This window comes from Aphidius gifuensis, linkage group LG6 (assembly GCF_014905175.1).
Source record: "Aphidius gifuensis isolate YNYX2018 linkage group LG6, ASM1490517v1, whole genome shotgun sequence".
NCBI classification, from domain to species: domain Eukaryota; kingdom Metazoa; phylum Arthropoda; class Insecta; order Hymenoptera; family Braconidae; genus Aphidius; species Aphidius gifuensis.
The window spans coordinates 10,462,933-10,473,659 of NC_057793.1; the positions used below are offsets into that span (position 1 = coordinate 10,462,933).

At 30.0% G+C, this 10,727-nt stretch overlaps 1 non-coding gene across 1 annotated transcript; it reads right to left on the reverse strand.

Annotated features, from left to right (window-relative positions):
* Positions 1 to 2,275: 2,275 nt before the first annotated feature.
* Positions 2,276 to 2,394, reverse strand: LOC122859945. The gene has a single exon (XR_006374389.1). It is a non-coding gene; the product is annotated as a 5S ribosomal RNA (ribosomal RNA).
* Positions 2,395 to 10,727: the final 8,333 nt, after the last annotated feature.

Consider the following 10,727-nt stretch of genomic DNA (forward strand, 5'->3'; position numbering starts at 1 on the left):
ATCATCAATCAAAACATCACTAACTTTTGTAATAACAATAATATAATACCCGACAATCAGTTTGGATTTAGAGACAAACATGGAACTGTACATGCACTACACAAATTACTGTCTGATACAAATGAATATCTCCATGATAATAAAATGGTAGGTGCTCTCTTGATTGACCTGGAGAAAGCATTTGACAGTATATGGCTAGATGGTTTATTGTATAAATTGAATAATGCAAAATTCCCAAAACATTTAACGCTCATGATAAAAAGTATGATATCAAATAAAAAGTTTGTAGTGCACGATGGTATAAATAAATCATCACTAACATTTAAAATTGAAGAAGGTTTACAACAGGGAACTGTTAATTCTCCAATATTATTTAGCATATTTAATGCTGAAATAATAAACTTATTTGAATTAAATGTACCTGGTAACATGACTCACAGCATCGCATTTGCTGACGATCTGATTATATATGTAGCCGATAAGAGACCAGATGTAATTGAAACAAAGTTAACACATTTAATGAATAACATTAATGATAATTATATGACTTGGAACCTTCGCATCAATCCAGATAAATGTCAAACAATTCTGTTTAGAAGATCTTACAGAACGGTAAACACTGTAAACAGATCAAAAAGACATACGATTACAGTCTATGCAAATAAACCTGGTACCTCAACAAGATCAGCAATACCACATTGCAAAACTGTTAAGTATCTTGGTGTCAATATTGATGAGATGATCAGACTCGATGAACACCTAAAAAAACAACTAACCAAAGCAACCAATGCATTCAGAGCAAACTCAAATATATTTTTCAATAAAAAACTATCAAAAATTGCTAAACTAATCTGCTATCAACTGTTAGTAAGACCAATTATTACTTACGCCTGCCCAGTGTGGTGGAATACAAGTTCTACAGTAATCGAAGAAATCAGAAAGTTTGAACGAAGATGTCTACGCACATGTACTAACATCAACTTCAAAAAAGAACATGACATAACAAAAAGAATCAGTAATGAAATATTATACGAGAGAGCTCAGATACCACGTATCGACTGTTTTACCATAAAACTAACTAGAGATTATCTAGCAAATATGAGAAAAATTGAAAATAAAGTCATATTAAGATTAGCAACACCAGACATTGGTAGCTATGAAAAGAGAAGAAACAGTGGTTATCTAACTCCGCAAGATTTCATCAATTGTGACACAGATGGCTTGATTCAAGATGAAAACAATATTCCAGTTATATATCACTGGTCAAGACACAGCAGAAACAAAAAAATAACATGGACCTACAATGATGTATTACAGCTAAATGCTGAAAAATTTAAATATTCTAAAGCATTGCCAACAAGAGATTGGCATGATCATCATAGAATATTATCAAAAAAATACTGGTGGTTAACACACAGTGCTAAACATATTGACAAGCTGAAGACAAGACTGCTGAAATTATCCAAATAAGATGTCTACCAACATCAGGAAGAGACTGATACCACGCAACAACATATCACCTACTCCTTCTTCCCTTATCCTACCACTAGTCCTCTCTTTTGTAAATATTGTAAATAGAAAAATAGTATCTAGTTTTAAGTTAAATTTAATATAAAGAGATGAAAGGTATTGTTTTTATTAACATCTTGCTCTAGATCAACTAGAAGCAATTAATTTTTCAATACATCCACATTATAATTAGAATCTTCTGTTTCTTTTTTAAATTCAAATAAAACAAAGCGAAAGGAATAATCCGAAATATTTTTGCAAATAAACAGATGGAGCAAAGAAGAAGTCATCAAGGACAATTCTATCTCAATATAATTAATGTAAGGTTTTTATTTAAGTTACATTTTCACCTCTGAAACAAACATGTATTACTCCAAAGAAAAAATAAACTTTATTAAAAAAAAAAACCGCTTGGGAACACCACGTGCCGTTGGCATCCTTTTTGTCATTTTTTTTTTGAATTAATTAATTGCTGTTTTTCATCAATTTTTTTAACAAGTGAGCCTGCTGATGTTGTTGCAAAAACCACTAGTTTTGTTCGAGGATAACTAGGAACATCATTTAGATAGATGGTGAATGACTTGGGACCCAGAACTGATCTTGCAGTTCTCTTCGAGACATCAAACTTTTCTCTCTACCATACTTTTTTGCTTAAATTAATGAAAAACAGCCGAATGATATGCCATTCTTGACTGTTTTAAGCTCAAATAATCACTGTTAATTTCAGAGTTAAACCAAAAAAAATGACAAAAATAGCAAAAGAAGATGCCAACGGCACGTGGTGTTCCCAAGCGGTCACCCATCCAAGTACTAACCACGCTCAGCCTTGCTTAACTTCAGTGATCGGACGAGAACTGGTGTACTCAAGCCGATATGGTCGTTGGCGAATGTAGGAATCTAAAACTTTGTTTTATCTGACTTTTTATGGCTGGGAACACCACATGCCGTTGGCATTCTATTTTGCATTACTTGATAGTATACAAAATACGAAAAGCTTTTTTTCATATCCATGCTGCTAACAAGTTGTAAGTAAATTTTATTTTCAACTAAAATGTTAAAATGCAAGTTAAGTTAAACAGCTGAAATCTGAATGTTTCAACCAAAACACAAAAAGAATAAGTGACCCGGGATAAAAATTTTGGAAAATTGTAAAGTCGTTTGAAGGCGTTATTTGAACGACGAGTCGTTTTTGGAGTAGTTCTCCGTGACAAATAACTCAAAACAACTTTAGAGAAAACCAAAAAGTCGTCCTGAAAACGCCTTTGAACGACTTTGCAGCATAGGTAAAGTCGTTCTAAATACGCCTTCGAACGACTTTAGTAAATAAGTTGATAAACAAATAAAAATTTATTTATTTATTCAAAAATTTATTTAAAATTTTATTTAAAAAAAAAAAAAAGCACTGACAATGTTGACTAATACATCGAATTACAATAATAAAATTATATCAAGAGGCACGGTAGTGCCTCGCGTCAAGTATGAGAAAAAAAAAAAAAAGTGGGAGAAACGAGATTTAACTACCGTGCCTATATATTATCGACACAAAGCTAACCCTAACCCTCCAATTTCTCGGGAAATTATTTTAAAATATGATTGATCAGATAAATATATTATGTCTTCTGATCATTTTATTAAATCAATATCACACTTTTTTATAAAAAAAAAAACAGATTTTTTAGATGTATACTTTTCTTTTAAACTTCAAAATCATTTTTAGAAATTGCGCTTTTCTTGAAATTCTTATAAAACCTTACCGCACTCTGACAAACATTATAAAACCAAAATCAGATCAAAGCATTATGGCTGCCAAGTCCAGAGCAATTCACAACCTTATAAAATAAAAATTGAGCAAGAATAGTAGAATGGTGTGAAAGAACCTTTATTTATATCATATACAGTATTTAATATCGCATCGTTGGTGCTACAGTATTCAATATTGCAGCGATGGTGCGCGCGCCATATGCCGTTGGGATATGGGCGCGAATCCTGCTCATCAGGTGTGCTAATGTACTAATATACAACATACACATGCTTGCTGATAAACGTAACCTTTTATTTATACATCCCTTTGTCTTTATCGTGCCTTTGTTTCTTGTGCCTTTTGTAATATATTATTTGATTGATGTGAAAAATATTCTGTCATCTGATCATCTTATAAATTAATTGAAACTTTTTAATAAAAATAAAAACAGATTTTTAAGATGTATACTTTTTTTTAAAACTTTAAAATCATTTTCAGAAATTGCGTTTTTCTTGAAGATTATTTAAAACCTTACTGCACTCTGACAAACATTATAAAACCAAATCAGAGAAAGCAATATGGTTTCCAAATCCAGAGCAATTTGACAACATCATAAAAATAAAATTGTGCAAGGTAATAGTAGATGGTGTGGGAAACTTTTACATTTACTTCAGTATCCAATATCGCATCGATGGCGCAAATTAAATAATGATACTTTAAGCTATGTTCCCAAGTGACATGTTATTGTTTATTTCTCTTTCCATCAAGTTTAATGAGTTTTTTTTTTTACATCATATGTAAATAAAAATATAAAATATTTTTATTTACGAAAGGATTTATTTTTGAATTTTTAAATCATCTGCCAGAAGCATCGGTCTATAGAGCAAGAAAGCTAACATATTTAGATGGTGTGAAAAAACCTTTGTATATGTCAGTATAGTATTCAATATCGCATCGATGGTGCGCGCCCGAGTAGAAATTCAGGTCAGGTTCGGATCAAGCCCTGATCAGGCTTGCCTGATTTCAAATCCAATCTGGATCCAGATACTGGATCCGAACCTGATCAGGATGTAACGCTTTTTCGTAAGGTTTGGATCCAGAATGGATCAGGATACCTGATCAGGCTGTAGTAAAGATACATGATCCATAATGGATCCAGATACTGGATCCAAACCTGATCAGGATGTAACGCTTTTTCGTAAGGTTCGGATCCAGAATGGATCAGGATACCTGATCAGGCTGTGGTAAAGATACATGATCCATAATGGATCCAGATTCCGGATCAAAACTGGATCAGGATACATGATTTATTCAAAAAAAAAAAAAAAAACTTAATAATTTCAAATTTATTTTTTTTTTAATTTGAAATCTAACGCTTAACAGAATACAGATAAACTTTATTATTACAAACTGACCTAATTGATAATTTACCTAACTAATTATTGCTACGACCGGGGTTCGAACCCTTCGCCACGGGATTACAACGCTAGTACTTGACACGCTCGGCCATTGAGGCATTCGATAATTCGTACTAACTTTTGGTCCTCATAGGTTCTACAAATTGCATGATCAGGATAGCATCAGGCTATCTGTATTTTATCCTTAATAGGGATAGCCTGATCCATTCTGGAACAAGACTGGATCAAGAAAAAATTATTTGAAAAAAAAATAAATGCAATAATTTTTTCTTGATCAAGATTTGATCCAGAATGGATCAGGCTACTCTATTAAGGATAAAACTTGATATATCATCGGCTAGTAATAAGTAAAACACCAAATTTGATACTTGTTTCTTCATCCATTTTGGATCCAGCTAGCCTTACTCTATCCTTAATAGAGTAGCCTGATCCATTCTGGATCAAGACTGGATTAAGAAAAAATTATTTGAAAAAAAAATAAATGCAATAATTTTTTCTTGATCAAGATTTGATCCAGAATGGATCAGGCTACTCTATTAAGGATAAAATACAGATAGCCTGATGCTATCCTGATCAGGCAATTTGTAAAATTCAAAGACGCAAATTTGATACTTTTTTCTTTATCCATTTTGGATCCAGCTAGCCTTACTCTATCCTTAATAGAGTAGCCTGATCCATTCTGGATCAAATCTTGATCAAGAAAAAATTATTTGAAAAAAAAATAAATTCAATAATTTTTTCTTGATCAAGATTTGATCCAAAATGGATCAAGCTACTCTATTAAGGATAAAATACAGATAGCCTGATGCTATCCTGATCAGGCAATTTGTAAAATTCAAAGACGCGGAATTTGATACTTTTTTCTATATCCATTTTGGATCCAGCTAGCCTTACTCTATCCTTAATAGAGTAGCCTGATCCATTCTGGATCAAATCTTGATCAAGAAAAAATTATTTGAAAAAAAAATAAATTCAATAATTTTTTCTTGATCAAGATTTGATCCAGAATGGATCAGGCTACTCTATTAAGGATAAAAATACAGAATAGCCTGATGCTATCCTGATCAGGCCATTCCTACTATCTTTAATAGGGTAGCCTGATCCAGTCGGATCAGGACTTGATCAAGATGAAAATTATTTAAAAATTGAATAAATTTAATACTTTTATCTTGATCAAGTCCTGATCCGACAAATTCATCCTCTATTAAGGAAAAGATGTAGTTGCCTGATCCAGGCTTGATCAGGATGTGATAGAGTTACTTGAATAGGGATAGCCTTACGATATCCTGATCAGGCCTGGATCAGTGTTCAGGCTATCCTGAACAAGTTTCTACTCGGGCGCGCCATATGTTGTTGGGATATAGGCGCGAATCTCAGGTCTGTAAAGTTAGCACATGCCAGTCATGCTAATTATGGTAATATATACAACATACACATGTTTGCTGATGAACGTAACCTGTTGTTTATATAGCTTTCCGTTTTTATTGTGCTTTTGGGAATATATATATATATATATTATTATGTTCCTTATATAAAAAGGACAGTTGTCATCGATCTTCCTAAGATTTGATTGGTTATTTGGTTCTCTTTGCCATTCTCATGTCATTTGTCATTCTGTCTTTGTCGGTTGTTAATGAAATAAATAAACAAATTTTCTTTCTCAGTCACTCACATTTTTTTTTTTTTTCCTGTCGTTAAGGTAATCAATAAATTTATTTGTTTATATATTTTGAAATCAAGATTTGACAGATCGCTTGAACAAAAAATAGTCTTTAAATTATAATAACTGTTTTTATTGATAATAAATGAACTGATTTATATATAACTTTATTAATATGATGATGGAAAAATCAATAGGCTTATGTACAAGAAAATAAAAGTATGTATCTATATAATATCCACATACATTCTATTAAGAAACAAAAAAAAAAAGATCATTTTATTCACAATTTTATTGACAATTGAGAATGTAATCATTCTATTTTGACAAAAAAAAAAACTGATTATTTCAGTATAACTATTGATAAATATATGACTGTTATAATTTATTGATGGAACTGGTCATGTTGATATGATTAATGGCATAGGTGTTTATTTTTATAATTTCTTCTTTCACATCTTATAAATAATTCACGAAAATGAGTAATGTCACACTTTGTTTAGAAGTTGTGGTGAATTATGTAATGAAAAGAAATTGAAACAAATAAAATGAGGATTCGAAACTTTAAAGGTAATAATATGTTGGTGTTGTCTTGATATTAGTCATGATCTCACTAAAATTTCATTGGAAAATATTTATTAGTCTTACAAGATTTTCATGTATTTAAGCTAGGCAATTTTTTTGAAGAAGTTCTTTGATCAGGCTGGCCTTAATAAAGAGAAGTTAAGGTTTTCTTCATCAATTCTTGATCAGGCTGGCCTTATTAAGGATAAATTAAGGTTTTCTCGATCAATTCTTGATCAGGCTGGCCTTATTAAGGATAAGTTAAGGGTTCCTTGATCCAATCTTGATCGAGTTATCCTTAATCAAGAATCTTGATCAAATTTCGATCAGGCTTCCAGTGTTAAGGGAACATTGATCAAGTCTCAATCAAGACTTGAAGTCAAATCAAAATTAAGAACATAATAATTCGCTCTGTGTGAATGAATGATTAAACCCCTGAAAACGGAATAGTAAAATGGAAAATGTTTGAAGTAAGCACAAAAATGTTATAAAGAAATGGATTTTTTTTCGACAAAGGTTGCCGGAAATTTCATTGTTTTATAAATTATATGTTATTCGTGAAAATATAATGTCGAAATTTTTTTGAAAATTAATAATCAACATAAATGAAAAATAATTGAAAAAGAAGATTTTAGAATAGGCGCATGATTTTTCAGATCTTTAGTTTATGATTTGACAAATGGCTCAAGAAAAACGAAATATTAGCCACTTTTTGAATTTATTTTATCTACAAGTCGTGGTAAATATAAAACTGCATAAAATAAAGAGTTATAATCATTTTATGAAATTGTTTGGAGATTTTTATTGAGGGTGAGTTTGAAGTCTCAGATTCATAGTTTCACAAAAATTCTATTTAGAAATATATGTTTTATGTACATGACTTGAAGCAGGAAACGTCGTATTTCGTGTTCAAGTTATAGCAAATATAAAAAAGAGTCAAAATTGATTTTAAAATTTTTTAGGATAGAAGTACTGCACGGACAAAAATGAAAAGTAAAATTTATCATAAAAAAATTGTATAATTAATATTTTACGGAGGAAAAGAAGAATCTAAGGACAAAATCAAATGAAAATTACCTATTAATAAAATGAAAAAACGGAGACGTGTTTTTATATTTTTTTAATATGAATTTTACAATTTAAAAAAATAAAACACAAGCTTAACCATATTAATTTATAAAATTTACATTTTTTTTTTCCTGTAATTTTTTTCATGAGGTGTTTTTTGAATATAGGAATCATGATTTCGGGAAAATTCTATTTAGAAATATTTTATTATGAACATGAGTAATTTTGAAATGAATGTTTAATTAATTAATTGGGAATTGCATCACAGAAATAAAAGAATCGAAAATAAAGTGATCGAGACTTTGATGAATAAAGTATTATGGGTAAATTATGAGAAGGGTTTTTTAAAAGACATAAGAAAACATAATTATAGTTTGCTCTTTTCGTAACTGTATGATTAAGTTATCAAAAATACTCAGCCATGAAAAACTGAATAATAAAATAAAAAATATTCGAACTAAACATCCACAAAAATGTCATAAAGATATGAGTTTTGCTTCAACAGTGGCTGTACGAATTTGTTTAAACTTTATCTTTTTTAAAAATTGTCTTTTATTCGTGTGAACAGAGTGTTGTTTTTTTTTTTAAATTATTACTAAATAACAATGAAAATAATTGAAACATAAATGTGAATTACTATTTTTACAAAATAGCTCAATGAATAATGACATCAAGAGAAAGTATGATTGTGATAATATTTTTTAAAAAACTATCTTCTCATTTTTATAAGAAAAACAGGCGCGCGAAGCGCGCCCAGTAATCTCGTATTATATAAAAAATATTCATAATTATATATTTATTTGGTTTAAATTTGGATATTAATTGTGAAGGTAATTAATATTATAATAATACAAGAAATAAATAAAATCAATATAGATTGATGCATATAGTAATTAAGTATTGTGTGCAATTGTGTGATATTTTGGTGACAATTCATTTTCATTTACAAATGAAAAACAATAGAAGAAAAGAATGAAATTAAATGTAACCAGTGCAATAAAATTTTTAGTGAAAAAAGTAGTTTTTATGCTTATACAAGTTGAATTCATAAAATTGAGCTGGTTAAGACAATAACTGAAAACGAAACTTGTGTATACTGTGATGAAAAATATGCAAATAAAACAAACTTGTATTATCACTATTCACATTTTCATCAAGTCTCAGTATATCAAACTATGAATTGTCCATTCGTAGGTTGTGATGAATCTCTGAATATATAAGTATACTTATTTAAAACTGAGAAAACGCATTTGAAACAAGCATCATTATCCAGTGAAGATGGAAGAATTCGCTTTTCTTAATGATGATAGTGATTACAATGTTATTTGTTCATTAAGTCATTTAATTAATAATAATTAGTGTGATATTTTCTAATATAAATTATATTTATTCATTGTAAAATATATTATTTATACAGATTTCATGGATTGGAAGGGTATAGAGTTGAAACTAAAAAGGCTGCACCTTTATAATAAAAGATACGAAGAGCAGAGTTTTGGGTACTTCCAACACCAAAAGACAATACATCTGCAATTGCAACTTTAAAAAAATTCAAAACCACTGTATGTCCATCTATGATGGATGTTACAAGTGTTAAAGATCCTGACAATAATATAAGGTGCGAACTGACAAGCTAAAATTTCCGATTATAAACATGGCAGCTATAAAAATAACCAAAAAGTAACTAAATTCACTAAATTATCACTGAATTAACTACTATCTACTGAATCAACTGCAAACCCGTGGTGTCTCTCCGTGACTGCAGAAAAGCTTGACACCACCAAGCTTGTTCTAAAATCACGGATTCGCGATAAATTTAGTAAATTTAGTTACTTTTTTGGTGATTTTTATAACTGCCATTTTTGCAAGCGGAAATTTTAGCTTGTCGTGAGTTCGCACCCTAAAATTGATGTCAAGTATTGGTTATTTGATTGTAGAAAACCTTAAATTTTCCAAAAAAAAATTTAAATCTTTTAATACCAAATAAAAATAACACATTCATTTTACAAGAACTTATTGATCAATCACTATCATTGTGGCACAAAGGGGTTTAATACATGTGTCGATTGTTTTAGATCAACGAAAATTCTAAGAAAGATTGAGGTCCTCAAAATTAATGATATCATTGTTTTAGACCAATAAATTTAAATGGTCAAGTAAAAATGATAATTGCTTAATCAAAGGAATACCCACTTCTAAAATTCACATTTGTGGTTCTACCAAGACGGCTAGAAAGAAGGAGAGTCAACTCCGTACATTGGAAATGGGACAAAATATGTCCTGTACCTCGAGCTTCTCAAATTTGCCAATTTGGCGCTGATTGGGTTCTACGTATAAAGTTAGTTATTTCGTCAGTTATTTCCGCAAGAATACTAGCTGGATAAAAATTGATAATTTGTTCGTTGCTAGCAAAAACATATACTTTTTAATATTATCGTTTTTTCTATCGAATGATTAAAGGACTTTACAAAAAGATGTGATATCTAAACAAAAAAAGAAACACAAAAAGGAGCGTCAAGTATTCGAAATCCCTACTAATTATGTGATTATAGTAATTTTATTTTATATTGATATTTATTAATTTTTAAGATACAAAAAGATATAATACCAAAATAAGTCAAGAAGGAAATATTAAACGCATATAATTAAGTCTTAATCTTTGAAAAAATTTTATACTTGACCCCGCCCGGTTCTTCCCAAATAAAATTTAAAGCCTACACACGTCTCGACAACAGAGTTAATGGTATTTTCCAATTATCCCTTATTA